Here is a 24,017-nt window from a genome sequence, read left to right on the forward strand (position 1 = left end):
ACGTCAGATAATTACGGCTTATGTGAAAGGTTCTTATTGTAGCGATTAACAGACAGTTAATGACTTCCTCAGCATTTTGGTTTGATTGGAGAACAAAGTGATCCCTTATGGAAACCTCCAAATTCATGGATGTGCACTGCCGAAGCAAAACAAACCTCATGATACGAGACAACACTGCAGAAACACTACACCATATTGTAAACACAAGTGAAGCATTTACACAAAACTGCAGCAGCAGAGGAAGCGAGGACGGGTAGTTTGCAGCTAACATAGCTAGCCTCATAGCTGAACTCAGTTAGCAGCACATTAGGGTAATGACTTAGAATATACTTTAAAGACTCCTGATGTGTGTCAGGTTCTGCTGTGAGCTTTAATTTGGCAGTTCCTGCTTTAACTGAGTGTTTAAGGCAACATCATTAATCTAGCAGCAGATGGGGAGGTCATGTTCACCAGCTACAGCGAGATATTTATGTCAATCCCACCAACAAATCAGCCCCTGTCACGTAGCAGATTCAATGAGGGATCGCTCAGCGTGGACCATTTGTGGCCATGCGTCAGGGGACAAGGAGAAGCCCTGCGGCAGGGATGGAAAAGATATTTAGCAGGATTAAGCGAAGGAACTGGTTGTTGGCTTGAATTTTCAAGGTGCTCAAAGCAAAATCAGTTTTTTCCCTACAGTGTATATATATAACCGTCAGCAGTACCGCTATAGTTCAGATATTGCGCTGCCTGTTGACACAAGTGATAAGGGAGACCCCCCACCGACATGAAATACGCTCTACACTGCTTATAAACCACAATAACAAAAGGTAATGAAAAAAATGCAGCCTAGTATTTTATGATTTACAATAAATTTTTGTGCTTGAGTTTCTCTGCAGGACCAGCTGTGTTTTATCTGAGGTTGTATTTAACTCTGTGATTGATATTCATGAATCAGCTTAGCCACTGTTCCTGCCTCATATATGTAAATTGAACTTGTGCATTGCTATAGATCATATTTATTAATCGTAACCTTCAGCCCCAGATTTAAGTGAATGGATGGATTTCATAAATTGGGTAGTGTGTTGTATCGGCTAACATGGTGGAATTACTTAGGAATTGTAGCACATAATCAGGATAGAGTAGGGAGCAGGGCAGATCTGAGCCCCACTCTTCCTCAGCTCCATTTTCTCCTTCAAATAAAACCGAGATGGCCAACACAAATTACTGAATGTGATTGACAGCGTGAAACATTAAAAAAAAAAAAAAAAAGGAAGCTCAACATAAAGTTATTATACTCCAACATCCTTTAAAAACACTCAAATTAAAAATACGCCAAATGCAGGGCATTGTTTTGGATCTTATTTCCAAACACGTGGGCAATTTGCTTTCAAGAGAAATTGAGTGGATGAGAGAGATGCAGCGCTGCTGTGCCATATTAATTGCATGCATAAACTCACCCTTAAAGCCACTGTGTACTGAAGCTTTATGGATTAGCTTGCTGCCACTTCCTCTTTGGCAAGCCTTCCGTTGCAGTAAAGGGGATTAGGGCTCAGCTGGCTTTAAGAACACTTGTATAGTAATAAGTAATTGTGCCAACACGGCTGCAGTCAGGAGCCAGCATACACACTGAATTATAACTACATAAATAAATCAAAGCAAGTGGGTTACGGGCAAGACAGGCTGCTTTTGTTCGATCTTAATCCGACCTAGAGCACCTTAGGAGTGTACTGTCTCAGCGCTCACTGCCTATGCATCCTAATGAGCGTCAAAATGTCACCGGCAGCTGAGGAAAGGGTGGGAAAACACTAAAAGCTGCCGGTACAGCCACATTTGGTATGCATCAGAAGTTCCTCCTTTTGTCTGGGGAGCCCTCGCTGTTTGAGAGAAGGTTGAGGGAAATTGGCAACTTACTGTTTGGGAAGCTGTTTCCGCTGCAGTTTGTGTTTCACAGGGAAGGTTGTGACTCAGTTTAAGTTGGGTCCACATAATATGGAAGGCAGTCTTTAAGTTGTATATTAATACGGTGGAGCCGTCAACGGTCTCAGTCCCCGGAGAAATGCTCTCAGCCTGCCTTCAGAAACTGAGCCTTAATACCAGTCATCAGGACTTCTAGCACTTTGTGATGTCAGAGCAAAGTACTTACTGCCCTCATACCCACCCCCAAGCCCAGCCCACCTGGACCCACCATCCAATCTTGACAGATCTTGGAATACGTAATTTGATCACTAAGAACACAGCAAGGCAATCAGGAGACACTTCTCATTTGTTGTTACTAGAACTCCAGATAAAAGTTTGAAGATGATTTTTGGTTTTGAAAAACAAATATTTCCTCTAAAGTATTCTCAGCACTTCAAATAATTGATTGGAAAAACACATCCCCTTATTATTATTATTATTATTATTATCATCATTTCCAGCTCTGTTTTTAATTCTGCAACTCCACTAGAGCAGTTTGTCACTCCCATTTCAAAGAAAAGGTCTTCATTTGTCTCAAGCTGTCACCGGTTGAGGTATAAAAAGTCTTCATTCAAATCTTTGCAGCAAATGAGTAATTTTCCTGTAACTTTCCTTTTCTCAATGTACAGACATCAGTGAGTGAATGCTGGTCTCTTAGAGTGACAGGTAGTAATAATAGCAGTCCCCCGCAGGGGAGGCTGGCTGAACTGGCAGGAACAGCAACCAGAACCAGGAGACACACAGGCAGAACTCACAGTCAGGGACAGAAGGCTGGTCAGGCTACCAAGGCAGACTCCAAACCAGGAGATCAGTCCGGAAAAGAGTCCTGGAGAGTAGTACATAATGCAACAACAATCTGGCAGTGTGTGTGAGGATCTGGGCTGTTAAAATACTGTCTGGCTGTGGAGAGGAGCTTCAGCTGGGGAGGCCTGGTGCAGGAGACTGTGACTGATGAAGTGGTGAGGCAGGAGGTGAGTCACAGCAATGACAGGAAATGGCAACTTTAAGTCCTGAGTGTTGACCAAGACCACAGCATGGTGCCTCCGTTCAGACCGTTTAGTCTTTTAGTCACAATAATTCATTCCTGTAACTATTTGTATGCGAGGGAAACAAATGGAAGGAGACTGTTGCTGTTGGAATGTTATTTTGCTGACGAAGAAATTGTGTAATGAACCCGCAATGGGATTTTGTGTGAGCACCAAACAAAACAGCATCCACAGGCTGAAACTAACTAAACTCATCCTCCACTCAAACTACCTTTGTTCCAAGGCTAGTGGGTGGACGTCATGTGAATATGTTGCATAATGATGTTGTGAAGTTACAGAAGAAAGGAGGAGCAGACTTTTCTCCCCCCCGAGCTCTGTAACTCAGCACAACTTCAGCTACTGCAATAAAACCATAACACACTCAAGGAAACAAGCCAACAGAGGATAACGTGAGCACATCAGCTTTCCTTAGCATCAGCTGAACTATGGATATGATTAACAATGAAGCAGAAGAAAAAGGTCTTTGATGTAACCGTGGCGCTACGAACTAAAGACAGTTAATGTGAGAGACGTTAGGCTCCTGCAGGAAAACAGACTCATTAAACATTGATCAACATCTCCCACCATCAATAACCAGGCAGAGCATAAAATATTCAACTCTGTAATTCAATTTAAGCACAGTTTTTTTCCTTGAGGAGCAATTTCCAAAATAACCAGGCAAATGGGATTTATAAGTGAAATGAGCAACAAACTAAATTACAACAATAGCAGCAACAAGTTGTGTAAATAAGAGCTGATGAATCCACTCGAGCAGCAAACAGTAATTGGAAGTGACTCTGCTTTCATTTATTATTTTAAACCCACTTAATCATTGGACATGAAAATAAACACACACACATGGAGACCGCTGACATATTGTAAACACAAATATCCCTTACCTCATTGTGACATTGTGACATTGTAACCCAATGAAAGAAACATCAGATCATCACGGTCAGCGTTGCATCTTCCTGAAACTTGATTTAAAATTTTGTTGAACTGTCCAAAAAAATTCCCTCAGAGTCAGTAAATCAGCCTTTCTTTTCCTTTCCACAACAACTAGAACAGCTAAATGTAGGCAACAAAAATACAGAATCCAACAGATTAAACACATTTAAAGTCAGTGACTGAAAAACGCTCTCACGAAATCTTGCATTGTCTTTGCAAAATAAATGAAAAGACAATCTACTGTAATCTACTTCCCTCAATTGGGTGTCAACGTTAATTTATTATTCTGATGTCTTTCATCAAAATGGCGAATGAGGTCAGTCAAATTACATATTTTGTCAGATGTATTTTGAAGAATCCTGAGTTTCGGCTCAATCCAATTCCATTATGATTCTTCCTTCATTTCAGATTTGTGTGAGGTCCATAGTGGCTGTGGGTCTTTAATGCCAGTGAGCCCCTGTGGGTGTGCAGACAATGACTTGTGCTGGTTCAAAGAAGAAAGTATTCCTATTCCCTTCATAAAAGAAGAGGTGTCCTTGTTCTCCTACTATAATGAATAGCGGCACCGAGCTGCCGGGGATTCTTCAAGTTGCAAATTCTCTTTCAACTTAACTTTCCTGCAGACTCTCTGGCTCAGAGAGGGGTCGGTTGGTTTTCGTGTTAACCAGCCAAACTATTAATATCAGCAAAGCTAAAGTACTGGTAAAAAATTATTATTGGTGTATCGGGAATTTCATAAGTAGTGGACTGTTGGCAGCAGCCTGCTACAATTGCATCTACTTGTGTTGATAAGAATAGCAGTTTTACTTTTACTCGCTGAAAGAAATGGAACTCAGAGGGAGACAGGCTTTTAAAAAGGGAACAGCCAAAGAAATCCAATTGCTTCTCCTTTACTAAATCCAACATAGAGCAAAAGGAAAGGCTGACGTATGCAACTCTTGCTCTGCTGTGATTTATGTGTTCTATACCGTGTTACATACAACACAAACGTTAATGATCAGCTCCACCTTTACCAACTGGCACATTTGATTTCTGTATATAATAATGCATTTCTCGTGAAATGATATTATTCTTTCTTTTAAATATTCTATTAAATTATTCTGTAATTGATTCCCAGTGAGGATACATCATGTAATTTGATACATCTTCTTAACTTTTGAATTCACTTTTGAAAACTTCTAAGTTTTGCTTCTTTTTATGCAGACAAGGAAAAGATCCCACCACGTTGAGCTACAGGATTGGATTAGCGGGAAAAAAAGCCGTCTCCTTGTTGTGGCACCGCAGAGTTCAGTAATAATCCACTAAGATGGAGAACCCTGAAAACAATCATTTAATACAAACCGATTCTCATCAACACACACATCTTGAGCCACACACCACAGGAGCTTCATGAGCGTATCAGAATACATGAATACGGATTTCCCTCACGCTGATGTCACACCTTCAGCAGCACACACAAAGAGGTTAAACCTCACTCAGGCTTCAGGATGAGAGGTTGTCAAGAAACACTCAAGTCAACGTCTTTCTGTTCAGCTCTCACATTTGTGTCACCTACAGGCCACCATACTGGGAATCAACAGACTTACGTTATCTGATAATGGTTTGTTGTTTTGTTTTTTTGTTTTTTAAATTGGGTGAAAGACAGCATCCATTCAGTGAAATACAGCCCCCTGATTTCTTTTTTTGGGGGGGTTGAACTAACAATTACATTTATTTTCACTGAACATTAGTAATTAGCTATGTTCAATCCACCTAGGCCTAGATTTCCCATCAATAAATAGTCTTCAGAGGTGTGAATTTGGAAAAGTGGGTTTACTGACCTTACTTTTAATATTATAAAATATTATTTATTAATAACCAATAGCTGCAAAGAATCAGTATATGTGCAGAAAATCATGTTTAACTCAGGTGTTTTGTGTGTGAAAAAAAAGTTTTATTGATGCCTTTAATGGGGCACAGTTAAAATATCTCTTTTTACAAAATTATCTAACATTATTATATTTCATAATTATAAAGCGTGCGTTCAGTAAGAACGTGAACCATGTGTTCTTCAGATTGACTTTTTATTTTGTATGAATTAATGCAATAGTTAAATCTACGGCCGACTTAAAGAAAGAAATCTATATCGTATCAAGTCCTCCAAAATAATATCAATTATGAAGGGATACAATGAAACTGTGACATACACTGGTATCTCTGCCCTTAAACGGATTCATTTTATTTATCTTCACCATTTAAGTCAGAGGCCTCCATTTTATTTATTTATTTACGCATTAAAATGTCGTTAAATCCAGAAGCAACTTTAAATAGAAATATTAGCCATGTCACATTTTATGTCTTACCTGTCTATGCCTGTATTTATTTTCAACTGGTACTGTCAGAAATAATGTTTTTGGTATATTAAGGTCCTTTTGATTTTGACAGGTTCAGTGCTCCATATTATTGTTGAGTCTTACACATGTATGCTGGCAGACATTGATAAACGCTGTTGAAATAAGACTTTACATGGATAAAGCCACCTGCCTTCTCATTTTATTAAGGAATACAAACGTGTGTGTTTCTGAAACTTGGCTTCTCTATTTAGCAAAGGAAAATCTCTCCATTCATCAGTTCGGGACATCATTCACTTTCTTTCTCACAGATGTCCCAGGAGTCTCGTCTGTAAGTGTGATAAACTCTGTTGACCCATACTTAGGCAATGAGATCCAAGTGTCGAACTATCATCTATTTTTTCTGCTATTGAATGAAATAATATTTGCAGTTTCAGTATAATTTCTCTGAGACGGTGTTCCTAACCTTGGGAACAGACAATTTCAGAATAGTAATGTGCCCTGAGGGCTTTCAAGGTAAAGCAGACAAAAATCTATTCATCTGTGTCTTGCCACAGGTGTAAACCGAATACAGAGCACTTCCTGTTGGCTGTGGGTTGATTAAAGGCCTGGAGCTGCTCCCCAGGGAGAACCAACCGACATGAGGGCATGAGCCTTTATTTATCAAGGTGCACAGGAGCAGCTGCTGCTGGAGCCCGCTGATGCAACGGTTGTGTGGACAGAGTGTGTTCCACCCCGCTGACTTCGTGTTGTGTCCCTGATATGGAAGAATAACCACAAATCAATATTTAATTCATCTCATCAGGAGTTTAAATGAGCCTGATGTGATGACATGTGTCAGAGCAGAGACCTGGCTGCTGCAAGCTGGAGGGAAACAATCAGGGTGACAGTCCAAGGCTTCAAGTACATCTTCATATAGCTCATCAACATAAAAACATTTACATCTCACTCGACACTGTCTTGGCCAAATACCAAAGCAACTGGCTCCTGATGAGGCAGAAAAAATCCATCCAGTGTGTGGGTTTGACAGAGGAATACTGTAGGAACAAAACATACTGAGGATAAATAATTGTTGCTCTGTGTCTCTCCGGTGGCACCTCTCTGCCTCCTCATGCCTCTGTGGCTTCAACATGACACCGTGTGGGTGGGTGACTCCTCATCTGTCTCTTTGCCCTCTGAATCAGAACACACTCCAGTCTTTATGCTAATCCTGCGGCCAGAATCTCACAAGGTCCCCGTGGAGAGCATGGGAGAGCAGCAGCACATACGCTACCAGTCAAAAGTTCGGACACACTTTTCCATTCAAATGAATGCTTGTTGTCTGTTGTCGTCCATGTGTCCTTCTGCGGGGAGCTAAGACTACAAATTCCTCCTCAACCTGACTTCTTCTTAAAGCCGGTGGAGCTGCCCACGGACGGTCATTACATGCAATGAAGGTTGAAGACTCTTCAGCAATGGCCCAGAGTCTGTGTTCACTTTTCTACAGTTTATGATGTAGTGAAGAAGAACTGCATGGGAAACAACTTTCAATGTTACAGTTTATAATTTAACAACAGAACAACAACGCACAACAGCTTCAACAATACATAACTGATCAGACTTTAATGAGCTTATTATAATTGCTGATGAAACCAGAGCAGAAAACAACAGTATCCCGATTAATAAACTTTGTCAAACTCCTTGTTGTTGTCACCTACCTTGAAGTTACGCAACAAAACCTTGCTGGTGTTAAACTGATTCGCTGGGAGCTCTACTCTCTAATAATCTACTAAAATTCCCTCACCGCTCATCCTTTTTCAGGTCACGGTTGCCAACTGATGTATAGAGGCTAACGCTAACCATTCATGATCGTGTAACTGCAGGCAATTTAGAGACAACCCGCTCAGGCCCAAGAGGAACCCATAGATCAGCTAACACCCTCAGCCATGGCTGGACCCACCTTCCAACCCCGGAGAGCGGTAGCCACTGTACCACCGTGCCGAGTAAAGAAACTATTACCATATAAATGAAGACACTTTGCTCTTTTAATGAGATAAGTTTCATCATTTTTGGCAGCACCAACCAACTACATCAGCACATGACTTCTAGGCTCTTCACCGTAGAAAATGAGCGCAGGCAGTTAATGTGTTTACTGTCGTATATAGCGAAGCGTGTGCTTGTTGGTAATTCTCTGCCTTTCAGATAAGTGTTCAGAGCCACAGCGTGAAGAAGCATCTCCCACCTTTTTCTGTGAGATTGTGCTTGTAATCTCTGAGGCTGCAGTTTTATCTCCGGCTGGAGAAACACAGCCCAACGCCTCAGTAAGGAGCTGCTGCTCTGCATCGGGTTATCTGCTGAATGGAAAATGACATTGATGAAGAGCTCTGTAAAGTTTCTTGGCCGGTCCACACTAATGACTCACTGCGGCTCGCCCTCTTCCATTTCTCCTCCTGTCTCATTTTCTCATTCCGTCTCTCTCTCCTTCTCTCTGGTCCACTTGCCACCTCTCTTTCATGATAGGAACTATATGAAACTGTGATGAGGGGACTGTTGAGATGTGTTCTCAAAATGGATAAGAATAGAGAAGCTGTGGTTCCCCTAATCTAATTCAAGTCCAGTCGCCTCCGTTTCAGGAAATGGTTCATGTGAATCCATCTGAAGACGAGGTGAGTCATGAGGCCAGTCGGTGAATTGCTGTAGCTAAGCGAATTCCTGTCCCCCGTTAAACTCAACATTCAAGATTAACACAGATTCACTGGAGCAAATAAACTCTGGTGCAATTCTCTTGAAATGAAGTGATTTAGCTGTGAAGTTGTGTAATTTTAAGTGCTGGTTTTTGCTGCGGTAAAAAGTTCATCAGTCAAAAGTTACCCGAACGTGATATTATTTCAAACTGAGCCAATTGATGCTCAGGCCTGTAGCTAGGGTTTCAAACCATCCCTTGAATTAAGGAACTGTCCCGTATTTGGAAACTAAAAGATGGGTTCATTGTTGAACTGATGAGAGATGCCCTTCTGCACCTTTTATCGACTTTAGGAAGTTGGCAACCCTTCCTGCTGTCTGTGGTGTAAGGTAATGCTCGGACAATGGAGTTGTTGTAACAGAAACATTGTGTACAAGACAGGAACAGCCCATACAGGCTTAAACATTACCTGCCAAAAAGAAACTAACCTGAGGAGCCCTGCTAACAGAGCAGGAACCCAGCATTGGCCTGCATGCAGCCACAATCGAGACTAAAAACGGTGAGCATGGGCCGACCAAATTAGTAAATATTTTTCGTTATTTATGGATCATGGTATATTTTATTTACTGAAGGTTCTGAATTCTAATGGATGAAGCTACAGCAAGCTACAATTTAGGATGAAGTGTATTAAAATGCTAGACTACACTCATAAAAGAGCAGCTTATTTTGTAAATAAAGTTTTCCCCATTTGGTTTCTCTGGAGGAACCTCATCTTGATGTTGCATTCAGTCTGTCAGGAGCCAAAGAGAAGAAAAGCCCGACTGTCTTCTCTGGATCAACAGAAGCTCCCTCAGCTCATTTTAACCTTCTCCATCCTATCGAGCCCCTGAAGCAGTCTGCTGCCCATGCAGTCATCCAGTCATGTCTGTGGGTTGAGCCCAGACACCGAGCTCACGATTTACTGCTGCTGCTAATTATTTCCATGCTTCAAAGATCATAAAGCTGGTCATCAGCATGATTGTCCTGCTAAACAAAACATGACAGGATTGCAAACTGTTGTCTTCTGGATTATTAGAGAAAGTAAGCAACAGAGTAATCCCATTATTGCCAAGAGACAGGGTATGATGGGGCCACAAGTCAGACTTAAACCTGGACCACTGGGGTGAAGGTTACACATACAGTAGGTGGGTGAGCCACGGTGGAGCTCCCATTGGCTGTTTTTGGAGGGAACCAAGGTGATGCGGACATCAAGGTTGGTCTGAAAATAACATGCCATCGCAATGTCATTATCATTTTGCGGTCAGAGAGGTCATCCTCCAACGGAGCATCAGATTAAATTTTCACCATTTACATTTCAGGATGAAAAAGTTACTAGAAAGGACAGTAGGAGCTCCAAACCACAGACTGCTGTTATTTTTGCAAACATTAAAGATAAATTATTATTATTATTGGTGGTGGTGGTGCTGTTGTTGTTATTATTATTATAAATGATGCAGAGATGAATAGTTTACTCCAGCTAAGTGCACCTTCAAATATTCTGATCTCACAGTGAGAGCTGGTGTTCCCAGGCTAATTGCTCAGAGTTGCCTGAGCTGAGCTAAGCCGAGCTGAACTCAGCAGCATCTCTATAAGCGTAATTAGTGTAAATGTGGAAGAGGAATATGAAGTGCCCCCACATAAAGACAATTAATATTTGATGAAACAATCTAAAGTTTTCTTCCTGGTTGTTTTGAAAAGCTGCTTTCGTGGTAGTAGAGCTGCTTCATTAGTGGCATCTTGGTGGTACGCCTACATCCAGCATCACCGAACCTTTAACTCCACCATGACACAAAATGAATAATATTAAAATCCAGAGGCAGGAATATGGATTCTCTGTCAAATCGTAGGCAGCGAACACATCTGTGGGTGATGCAATATTAAGAGGAGTTTCAGAAGTAGTAATATCTCAGGGAATGCCACTTCTCGTCTACATTAAATTTTATAATCTCCTGTTCAAAGAGGACAGATGATGAATAATTTCCTTCTGTGAAGTATATCTAAACTTGTTTTTTTTTTTTTGCATTCAACATTAAGAGTCAACACAGTTGAGACTCATCATGCCTTATTCATACACCGTCAGATGCCAGTCAAACAGTTTGGGGAGAGGGATGAAAAACAATTGCAAAGATAGTTTTGTGTATGAAAAAGCTGAATGACAAATGAATGACCCACTTTCCAGCCCAACTCCAGTGAATCAGAGTTCGCAGATTGCCTCTCTCCCTCCAGCACGATGGAGTCTGAATTCATTTTCAATCTCTCTCATTGTGCATGGTGATTGAAAGGATAATGGAGGAGGAGACACCTGTAATCAAGAATGATTTCAGGGACAGGAAATGAATTTGTGACAGGATTTATTCCTCTCATCTGTGTTTCGTATTTCTGGAGGATCCTGGACACAACCACTGCTGTGTGCTGATACCATGCTGGCCACCAACAGCAAATCATTTATCTTGTTTTTCAGTGCATTTGAATTTTCTATCCTTTTTTTTTTTTCTTTTATCTTGCCTGCACAAAAGAAAATTTTGCAAGTATTAAAAAATTGCATTAGCTGTTTTAAAATGTTTTAAAAGGAAGCGATGTTTGGAGAAGAAGGCGGTAGATCTGAGATGTAGATCTGACCTGCTCTGGACTCTGTCTGTCAATCACACAATAGCCACATCCCTATTTATAACCTACTTTATGGTCTATTTTCCTTAAAGCAACATGGCCACCCAATCTCCCATGACCTTTGACTTCTCTCAACACATGGCTGCTCCTCACACGATTCTTTTTGTGAACACTGTGATGTGTGAACTGCTGATTGGCTGATAACCAGCTGACAAATTACATTTTGACTGATGATGAAGTACAGTCACCTTGATTATTGATCATTTATCTGGGTTTATTTTTCTGTTTCTCTTGGATCCTCTCACTCTGTCTGAATCACTCACAGAGTCTGTCAGTGCTTTGAGAGAATTTCAATTTCTCCCGTTGAAATAACTCTAACCCTACATTGATGACGAAAGTACCAGAGTTTACATCATTTCATCTGATGACTGAATAAAACCTTGTGACACTAATTCCACATATACACACGCAAAAACACACACACATACAGTTACACTGTTTAATCTGCTCATCTTGAAATTGCATCCTTGGATTGCACTTAACTACTCACCATGTGTGTAATGTGAGTGTGTGTGTGCGTGAGTCTGAGTAGAGGGGGGATATGCAACTCAGTAAAACAGTTAATTAAGACATAATCAAATCAACGTAAGAAAGAAAGGACAGAAGAAATGCTGATTTTATTTAGAGGTTGGGTGAAGTGACGGCGCAGACAACCACACCCAAACATTAAAAAAAAGTCCAGATGGATTAAAACTTCATCAACCTCTGCAGTGAACAGATGAACTTTATAAGACCTAATTAAGTCGAAAACAAAGTTCTGTTTACTGCAAGTTGCTGCAGTTTCTCTGTCTTTATTCCAACACCAGTCTGAAGACATCAGCTCCAACACTGCCCCCTCCAGGGCCCAACTCCGCATCCGTTGTTCTCTTTTCTGCCACTGCATAAAACAAACAGTGAGGTATCATCCATCTGTCCATTTACACACAAGCCCATTTGATGTCATTCTTTTGCAAATCATATTTTGTCCATATTATATTATCTTATGCAACGATCCAAAAAAAAAAAAAAAAAATATTAGGATCAGGAAAAGACTCAAAGGCCATGCAAAAAGATGATCTGTTTGTAGCTTCTTTAAATATTTTAAACACTGATGTAATATAAGGGCTGAATCTGAAAATGAAAACGCTCAAATTCAGAAAGGATATTGGAGTCATGCCTCTATGTGTTACAAATTATATTTATTTATGTAAATTTGACCATTAGAAAATGTGGCATTTACACACCGTGAAGGGAGGTAAACAAAATAATATTAATAATAATAATAAATGAAACAACAAAAACACATGTTCTTATTCATTTTTTATTCTGCGTATCATCAAATGTTTTTGATCAGCTTTATTTGCCTGCAATATCTCTTCAGGAACTGGGCAGGAGGGGAACAGTAGGTGGCGCTGTGTCTCCGACTACCGCTGAGACCGAGTTTAGCACAGAGTCAATACGAGATGACAGACTGACCTTTAACTAGTGCCATGGGAAAGCATTCTCAGCTTCCTCTGAAGTTTTCTGTCTGAAATCAGTGATTTTCCACTTGAGCAATGATATGAAAAAGAAGAGCCCAGCAGGGAGACCCACCGCACTGCTCCGAGCTAAATTGACAGGGTGGGGATGCCGGCTGATGCAGTGCAGTAGTAAAGAACTGTTTGGACTGCTGACATCTGACACCATTGCAGGACTGCACATCGTCTCTGTTAGCGTGGGATCTTATCTTCATCCATTATGTAATGGGAAAAAGGCTCTTCACTTGTTTCTGTAATCCTTCTTGAACGCGGAATGTGAACTCAGCTGGAGCCCGGCCCTACCTTCTAAATGGAGAGATTCCAATGAGGAGACATGTCCTTAGTCATGTCTGCAGCTGGGGTCATGTTCTGGGTCAAACAGAGGTTAGCAAGAGGGATGGAGAGGTCTCACAAGTGTCTCCTACTTGTTTCTAAGCAGGATGGGAGAAATGGCACAAACAGAAGGAGACTGCAGGCTTTGGACCCGGGCCCAACAGCAGAGAATATTGATAGTGTTTATGTTGGGGAATTCATTGCAGGGGAATTTTGAGGGGACACAGGATGTGTGTTGATTTCTATCAAGCTTTTCCTACTGCGTTGTATCCATCTGTGGAGACAGAGACGGCGCTCCAGCACTAACCAAAGGAGACAAAACGAAAATTTTAATTTACAAATTGAACTTCTGATTTCGGTGCATATACAAAAACCTATACACGCAGGGTTCATGCACAGAACTGGAAATACAAAAAAAATAAAAAATAAAAAATAAAAAAAAAGGCGCCGTTGAAAGTGCTGACAGCTGAGTGATGTACATACCTACAGCGACATCTGTATAAAACAGTTGACAGTTGTCAAGGCTACAGGCAACAACAGCTAACAGATGTACAAGCCGCAGGTGGAAACACATTAGAGGTCACCCAGTGTAAGCTCAACTGAAAAAGAAAGAAAAGCTTTTGTGCTTCATTTACTTTTAACCCGCATTCTTTGTTTCTTCATTACTGCTTTATTATTATTATTTCATCAGATTGAATATTACTCTTCACATGTTTATGTGATTCCTGTCTTTTTCATAAACCACTTGATCCAACTGTCTTTGTCGTAAAACATCTTTACAACACATTTCAGAGTGAAGCGTCTAAAGTAAATAGTTGATCCACCATTATTATTATTTATTTAGTTAGTTAGTTAGTTATTTTACATATTGAAAATTTGCCTACGGAAACTTGTTTTGCCAAGTATGGATCCAGTTCTTTTATTCAAATATCCACAAATCACTTATTTTTCATTGATTGGGGATCAAGTGGGAGTGTGCGAAATAAGTTGTTCACAAAGTTATTACATATTTTGCTTGTGTGGAGAATTTTAGAATCTTTCAGCTCATTGTTTTGATTCATAATCAATATTCACAGCTGAAAGGAGAGAATCGATACAGAGTATCAGGAGGCGTCAGTCACAAAGTCCAAATTAATGATCATTTTGCTAACAGGTTAGACAGCTCACGGCATGAGAAGCTGATAAAACGTCCGACGGGTAAACTGTAATATATCTCTCACAGTTTAATTGAGGGAAGTGACGAGCTTTTTATTCCCACAAGCAATAAAAAACCATCTCTCCATTCAAAACTGGATGAAGAAGCAAGCTCTGCGGTTCTTTCAGACTCACCTTTGGTTTATTCATCACTGAGCAGTGAAAGTTGCTTTTGCTGCCATTTGGCACAGTCAGTATGAAACATTACCAAGTGCTGCTTAAATGTCTCGGCCTTTGTGAACTTCCTAGGTAATAAAACAAAACTGAAGTAAAACACAGCCACCACCTTGGATGCATCACTGCTGACATTGTGGTTACTTCTCTCTGATCCCTGTCGTTGCCAGAACCTCTGCTCTCTCTCAACAATCTCAGGCACGCGCTTCACCATCACTCCCCCCATCCCCCCCCTCATCGCGCCTCCATCGCTCCATCATTGTTCCCCCATCTCTTCCCCATTGCTCCTCCATTGAGGAATGGAGTTCATTGGCCATGGGGCTGGAGGGTAGAGCCTGGAATGGTTTTAATCATGAGCATTGAAGCAGGCCCCCTATGTGTGTGTGTGTGTGTGTGTGTGTGTGCGTGTGTGTATGTGCTACTTTAGGGCTGCTGTGTTTGCAGGACAATGACACTAGCGTGATTACTTATGTGACAGTAAAGCAGCAGTTTCCAAAGCACAACGTTCCAACATGGCGTCATCTGTAGACAATGTTCCGAACTTAAAACAACTGAAATAGACTTCATTGGTGACTCTCTGTGTGTATTTACTGTCAATACAAAACACAGAACCATATCCAGAGGAAGAAATGTCCAGGTTGTATCCTCCGACGCTCCATGAGTCACCCAGGGCAGAATAGGACCTCCGACGCCGAGCACCTTTTGGATTCTAATTGGAAATTGGATTTAATTAGATGTAAATGTGCTTGTTAACACAACAACACAATCAGGACACCACTATAGTTTACTACAAACTGAAATGATAAGAACTACAGATTTAATTGGGTCCAGCTGACTCCACGCTCCAGTGCGTCCTTCCTTTTAGTGCTGCGGAGCATCTGAGAGTTTTTTTCTGTGTGAGTGAGGCAACAGCAGCTGAGAGTCGATTGCAAAGCTTTACTCAGCCGTCAAGTTGGTGATAATCCTCTGTGGGGTTATCACCGTGAGTCACTTTCAGTATTTGTTTATTAGCATATGAATAAAAATGAATGGCCTTTGCCATTTTAATATACTAAGGTGGGCAAAGGTCACAGTTTGAAAGCTCCATTAGTTCATTTTACTCTTGTAAAGGTGAAAGTGCTTCATTTTTTTTACGAGAGTTTTTGATAAACAGAAGACAGCAGGGGCTGATGTCTCGATCTAGTATGAGATCATGGGAGCTTCACTGGGGACTGCACGCCAAAAAAATAGCAGATTCCAGGCAAACATTTAGAGAACCAAAAAAAATTCTCTTCAAGCAAGTACAGATACCTTAAAAACAGAGAAACACTCAAGTGGCGAACTAACAGTAACTTTATTTGTTACTGTTAATCCCTGGTTGTTTATTACTAACATTCTGCAAATACATTTGTGCTTACTACCTAAACAGTGCAATGGGGCCCTCTTCATATTTCTCCTACTGATCCTCCCAGTATGTAAATCAGTCCCTGAGCAGATTAATACCTGTGTTCATAGAACATTAAATATAGAACATAATTATTCTTCTGGAAAACGCTGGACCATGGTGACCTTGCACCGGCACAATTAATTATGACTTAATGTCTTGTTTGCCCGGTTTGTGTTTGACGGCCTCTTCGCTGTGCACTGACGCTCTCCTGTGAGTGTTGTTATTTCTTATAGAACAAACAAAACAGAGCAACTCTCTGTGATGAAATAGCAGCCAAAACATGTCCAGCGCCGTTGAGTGTGTGTATACAAAGCTGCCACGAGAAGCAGATAAACGTTTGAAATATGAATTATTTGATCATTATCACTAAAGCAAAACAGTCTCAGGCAACAAGCACAAAAAGCTGAAGGAATACTGCTGCCAAACTGCACATACATAAAGCTACAGGTCACATAACAAATCACTCCTGATTTTACAGGTTGCTTAATTATTAAATCCCAGTGTGTGGAAGTATGTGGAATATTTGAATTCCTTCAATCCTTATTGGAAGATTCTTCTTCTCATCCAAACTAACCCTTTCACCTGCTTCAACATGTCCCAGTTATCTTTTGTCTACATAAACATGCCAGCAACTTTTCATGACCCCTCTCCGGAATATAAACTACCCTGGTGGATAAACATGTTTGATTACAATCCCTGCCAGTGTTAATAAATTATCATTAATGGTTTTTTGCAATTGCTCTCTGGTCTCTGCCTCTTATTCTGAAAATTAGACCTTTGTGACAATATGCGGATTAATAAATGATGGTGGAAAGGTCTGTTGTGAATGTGACCATGTGAGGTTATTTAGGAGTCTTTGGCCTGTGTTTAGACTGTGGTGCAGAGTATGTGTTTGGGAGACTGTAAATGGATGATAAATCTTGGGAGACCTGTGCTCACAAACCCCTAACCCCTCCGTTCTGTTTTCTAAACTGGGACTAATCTTCTCTCCCCCTGGGCCTCGCACAAAAAATGTGAGCTCATAATATGAATTTGCATCTTATTGATATGTCACTCTTCTTTTCTGAAAAACACCTCAGTATCTGGCATAGAAGGAGAGAGCGGAGAAAATGAGTGCAAGATTGGAAACATCTTTCATTTTGCTCCATCGCTGCTTGACGACACATAGAGGTGCTGAAAGGGAATTAGAGGGTTGAGTCCTGTGTCACAGGCCTGTTAACCCCCGCCGAAGGCTGTGTTATGTCTCACTGCAGAAGCCCTGTAATTGGAAAACGCCCTCAGCTAGTTGGTTTGTCCGTAACTTAGAAAAAAGGCCTGATTTGTTCTCAAGAAATAGTTCAAACCAGTGACATGTCCAGCTGTTATTACAACCAAACGCCTACTGTACGATGCTGAAATGGCACAGGAAAAGTACAGAGCAACGTGTGGTGTATATTTAGATCTTCCTCGTTCCTCCTTCAATATTCTCAGCATGCTTAATATTTACTTACCCTGTATCGCTAATGAGTCAGACCAGGAAATGTGGTGTCATGACTACCAAAGGCAGGGATTTCTCTGTTTGCTCAGCGTTTCGTCTCCATCAGCTCATTCCAATGAAACTCACAGGCTGGGTCTGTGTGCATGTCTATATTCAGCCCACAGCGTAAGTGTGTGAGGGCCATAGAAAGTGAGTTCATATGCTCCCGTCACGTTCCTGCCGCCACATCCCTCCACTTGGCTGATTCACAGCAAAGCAACACAGAATTAGGGCCGTCAAAATTAAAGCGTTAATCCAGATTAATTCATTTGTAGGATTAATTTGATTAAATTTTTTTAACGCAATTAAAACGTTTCTGGCAATGCATATCAGGCAGTACGCTAGTGAAGTTTGTCCAAGACTGGCAGGGAGTCTTGGACAGACAGAAAGAAAAGGAGAAATGGTTGGTGGTCTGGTTTTTGTTTGTTTATTTTTATTTTTTTATTTATTCACTGCAAACTGGACACCAAATCTGCTCTTTAGTTTAAATAAACACATGTAAACACATGTGTATGTATTTCTTTCACGAGTTTTTTTTGCCCAAAAAAAAAAAAAGAAAAAAAGAAACACAATTAATAATGAAAGAGTATTGATTGTGCAGCACAGCGTTCCCGGTGTGGGGCCTTTCTGTGTGGAGTCTGTCTGCTCTTCCTGTGCCTGTGTGGGTTTCCTCTGGGTACTCCGGTTAACTCCCACCATCCAAACACAGCATGTTTGGGTTAATTGGTGACTCTAAACTGTCTGTAGGTCTGAGTGTGAGTGGTTGTTGGTCTCTGTCTGTCTCTGTGTGTTGGCCCTGTGATGGACTGGCGACCTGTCCAGCTCTACACAGAATATAAGACAGCTTTCAAATTCAAAACAATTGATTGAAATTGCCTTTGCTCTTTGACTCTTATTCAACATGAGCCGTGGCTAATGATAACTAATATGTTAGCAAGTTTATTATTATTCATTTATATGCTGCGCAGAGTGTGCTACCTGGATTTATCACTTGTTGTGTGTGTTCCCATTGTGTGACATTTTAGCGCATTATAGGTTTCATGTCAACAGTTAGAGCATTCAGTTCTTCTACACTGATCACGAAACCTCTGAGATGTATGAACCCATTACACATGAGAACAGCGTAGCAGTAGCACTAACTGCACAAGCTTTTCCACTATCGCCATCTTGGCCGCACATGACTCCGCCCCGAACTGCCAGCTCAAAGTTTCTGCTCATAGGAGTCCTTATTGGTCCTTAATTAGCTCATTAACAAGCTACACTAACTGCTCAGATATGGTGAGCTCGGACACAGATGCTAATTAATGTTAACATGTAAATCATTTCTGACATAGGGTGGCTCCGAAAATGTGACAATGTGACAAAAACACACCAATGAAATTTTCTCACTTTTGTAACTTGCATTTTATTTCTGTGTATGTTAAGAAAATGAAACAAAATGTAAAAGGCTTTAAGTTTTACATTCCCGGACCATTGTCAATCTACAACGTAGGAAAGAAATTCAAGTATGTTTGCAATTCTTTAAACCAGGAAACAGCAACGCTGGTCTGCAAACTGGTGTTCCGCCTCTTTTTGTGAACATTTGTATTGTCCTGTACTACAAACAGCTGCTTCCCCTCGAAAGAAAATGTTCCAAAAACAGCCATCAATTTATCGTGTGGCTGCAAAGGATCTGAATCAAGCGGCAAGCGAAGGGGATTTAAAATGTCAACAACCAGAGGAAGTAGAAATGGAGGAGGTTCATCCAGCCAGTTTATAGTGGCAAGAAGCAAGAAGGTGCCGTCATAAGCACTGGCAGTGATCAGGCCATGCACATGTGTTTAGACCAAAATGGACGGGATGAAGAATTAAATGTATCCTTGGTGACACGCGACTGCAGCTTCTGTTGATGTGGAGTCTGCCTCACATGTCACACAAGCACAGATCCTGCAACCTTTATCTCATTTATTAAATTATACCTGTTCTTTTATTCTGTGAATTTGATTCTACTCAATTCCAGGATTGCATGACAAAACCAAAGGACCTTTAATAGCTCAGGCTGCAATCACGAAAACTGAAGTAGTCCATGCGTTAAAAGTGTGAGCGGTAAGATGGCCTCACTACATTCTTCAGCGATAATAATACGCTGAAACCTAATTAACAATTTACAGATGACAGCACATCGCTGTGTCTCCTTAGAACCAGGAAGAAAAGCGCCATTTCCTTCTTGCGTGGCCCCAGCCCCTGGCATCACCCACCAACTCTTCGTGGTTCTGATGCTGTTATTTGGCAACAAAGTGATGTGGTGCCTGGAGCTGCGCCTGCTGTTGACCCAGGCAGACCGGTGGACACGATGTTCCTGAGTGTCCCTGGGCTCCAGGCTCTTTCTCCTTGGCCCACAACCTGTTTGTTTTTCCGGCTGAGAGCTACCATTCCCTCTCTGGCCATCACTGTGCCTCAGCAAGAATGTAAACAAATGGATAAATGTGCATGTATGCGCTGTATATGCATTTGTACACAGATTCCCACCGCGCAGGTTTGCAAAGAAAGCAAATGTTTTAAGCATGAGAGTTAAGTTTCTCTGTACCCGCAGCCATTCATCATCAAAGCGAGGCTGCCTCCTTCACAGCATCTTCACACCAGGTCGCCTCTTTACAAAGAAATGTTTGTGCTCTTCACCTGAAAAATGGTCAAAAGGCAATGCTGCAGGCATCACAGAGCCAAACAGTTTATGCACCATCACCACAACCTGTTTAACCTTCCACATAGTACCTGTCCCCTCCACTAAACACTTTCTAACCCATTTGCAGGAGATCATAAACATCTGGAGCGCTGTGTTTACCTAAGAACACCCCCCCCCCCTCGGCTCACCCCTACGTGAGCCGAGAATAGAGCTCTGCTGAGGTGGAGCCGCAGCAAGGAGGTACATGAAGGAGGTGCGTTAATGTTTCCGACCACCTTCAACTACCTCGAAATTCACTCCCTGCATTTACAACTATTTGTGTGGGCTGACGTGAAATTTATGTAACATGTTCATAAGAGATCGTCAGGTGAATTGGTGGCTATTACGTAACTGTTTCTCTGTTTTTTGACTTTTGACTCATTTAAAGGTCAATATAATCCACCATTTCCAACTAAATCCTATCTTAAAATATTTGAAAGAATGTCCTTCAACCTAACCCTCCTCTCTTTTGAGCTCATAGTGAGGCAGAAGAGGCCCCCAATGCCAATCGCTGACCCCAACTAGACCAAAATGTAGCGCATCCATAAGAGGAGAAACTAGATATTTATTTATGGGCCCTTGTGCCCTGATATACCTGAACTAACACATTTCGAACCATCCTGTGGGAGTGATCTAAACGCTTTCTGGGAAACCACTGTTAATCAAGCTGGATAAGGCAACACATCATCTGAGCGAAAGCTCAGGAATGCCTCAAACTCATATGATTGATTGCAAAACAAAACCAACTTCCAAAGTAATTATGTTGAAAACCTATTAATAATAAAGACAAGAAAAGGATGAAAGAAAGGAGATGGCTGAAACAAAAAATAAGAAACAGAAAGGAATAGAATAAAACAATCAATTGAAAAAGTAGAGACGATCCAGAACAGAACAGAACAGAACAGAACAGAACAGAACAGAACAGAACATAGCATACTAAAATGTAGTGCTACAAGTATTTTACATTAGATATCACAGACACTGTTGGTGCATTAAGCGCTTATCAAATTACAGCCCAGTGACTGTGATTTTGGACATTTTTAAATAGATGTTCTTTTTCAAATAAATGTGTAAATAGCCAGTTGTTTCTTTAAATGCATGCCAAAGTGACCGACTTAAGTCTTAATATGTTTATTTTGTGGGTTAGTAAGCGATCAAGTAACAAACAGCATGGTATAGAGTGTCTCCATGAGAAAGATCAATATGAGAACAAATGAGTGTGCTTTCTCTTCAGGAAACAGGGTGACGCTATCATTTTGTTCTGTTGTTCTGTGTGTACAGTCAGTTGTGCACAGTATGTACATCTGAACGCAGAAATTGTGAGAGAGCATTTGAATGAAACACTCTAGACTCAGTACTCCAGTGCTACCTCTGTCGATTGTGTGTGTGTGTGTGTGCGCACCTCTTCTTTCAAGGTCAAAACTTGGCATCAGGCATCCGACTAGAACAGCCTCTGGTGATATTTTTTGAGAGGGTTTTATAGGATATGTAATGAGGAGAAATAATGAGCTGTGTCATTGTCTGACTCACCGTGTCGGTCACACTTTAGCCCAACGTGCTCAAGGTGGCGTGATGGCGTCGGCTGATTCATTTCCAACCACCGTTTGTTTGTTTTCTCCGTCTTCAGTAGTGGCTGGGAAAAGACAAAGAAGAGGAAGTGAAAGTTGCCATCGAGTTCAGATTGGTGTTTGTTTCCACCTCTGGACGCAGATGTTTGTGAGCGCGAAGTTTGATGCTGAACTAACAATGTTGTTGGCAGTAAACTTTTAATTCTAATGTTAGCTATGTTGCAATAGCAACAATTAGAAATACTTGCTTTAGAGATGCCTTATACCTTTAAAGGTTAACGCGTGGGTGAGCAGTTACCTTTTCCCCCATCCAACAGGTACCGAACAACAGGATTGTATTTGTTGTGTTTCTCTCCTTCAGGAAATGTTCCACATAACCACTATCTACCAAAATCTACCACAGCCAAAAGCTCCGCAATGCTTCATTGGATGGAAATAAGGTAAATGAGACGGGCTTAAGTCAAAACCAAAACAGTGAGCTGATGGGCGTTTTAAGAGCCTGCAGGGCTGAGAAAAAGTGAAGGTGATAATTCTCTGAGTGTTTGTCAGGAGTCATTCTGTCCTTCAGTCATTTGTTAATATTAAGCCATGATTCATGCAGCTCTGAAGATGAAATGCTGTAACAACTAAGCTCCGGGGCTTTACTCCAGCTCTGAGGGATATCATCTATGCTAACAGACATGACCATTAAAAACCATTCTGTAGGTTTCAAATGGGAACACTTGAACTGTAACATCACCTCCTCCACAGCCTCTTCAGTCTCTTCCCATTCTCAACTGTTAATGAGAATCACTCCATACCAGCACCCCGAGGCCATGTCTGCTTCAAACGGCTTTAGTGCTATTTAAATCTTCTTAAATCACAATGATTTTTTTTTTTCCTTCTTTTTTTGAGCTGCATCTTTGCCCTCCACTCTAAACCTTATCCAAGCTGTCTGTTAGTCGCGTGGATGCATGGCCCTGTCACAGCTGTATATTGTCGTGCTTATGGAGCTGGAACAATTGAATTTCACTTTGTCTTCATACATCACAGTCACAAATAATGACAAGGCTAGTGCAGCAGGAGATCCTGAAACATAACAATAAGTCATGTATTTTCTCTGCAGTGGATTCTGTCACATCCAGACTACAGGGCTGTTTGAAACCAACACGAGAAAACACATTTAAAATTTGGCATGATACATCACTGAGACTTTAAAATAGATTAAACAATATTAAAGAAGATATTTGGTTTAGTGAATATTAGCCCCTGTTTGCTTTTTGCCGGTTTTCTCAATAAACTTTAATCCAATTTAAAGCTGCATCAATAAAAGTGTTCTCATAAAGAGTGATAGTGTGTAAAGCCAATATGTACGGTGACTCTCAGAGCTCAACGCACTGCGACATCAGAAAACAGTTGCGAATCGACAAAAACACAAACAAATTCAGAAGACAGCTACAAAACAGAGGACGTGATGAACCTACTGGAACACACTTGTACAATGTCTTTTGATTTATGTATCACTGAATAATTAATATATATGGTAACTCAACGCAAGTGCGTCCCAGAAGGTCCGTCACTTTTAGTGTCCCCTGAAAACACTTCCAATTGTGTATGTGTTGAGCTCTCAAGGCCACCAAGCATATCACCTCTAGTGATGAAGAAAGTGACTTAATCCAGCAGAGATTTTATTTTTAGCCTCCTCTGTGTTGTTTTTTGGCTCTATGGCAAACAAGGTCTGTGAACGTGTTTGCCAGCATGTTAGCTATTGACACTGATGGTTATGTGCCACCGGAGGTGGGGTTCCTTTGAGCTTGTTATGCTGCAGGAAAGTCAGCTTTTATCAGCCTTTTCACGCAAAACATTGTCTGTTCTTTGCTCTTGAAAGATGTATAGAGGCAGGGCACGAGGCCGGTGCGCACAGCCTTGGCTCTCCACTCTCCCATTCTCTTGCCTGTGTTTGGCTTCGGTTCTGTCGGTTTACACTAGATCCCCATTAGTGTCAGAGATACAGGGTGATG

Source organism: Echeneis naucrates, chromosome 19 (assembly GCF_900963305.1).
Source record: "Echeneis naucrates chromosome 19, fEcheNa1.1, whole genome shotgun sequence".
Classification (NCBI taxonomy): Eukaryota; Metazoa; Chordata; class Actinopteri; order Carangiformes; family Echeneidae; genus Echeneis; species Echeneis naucrates.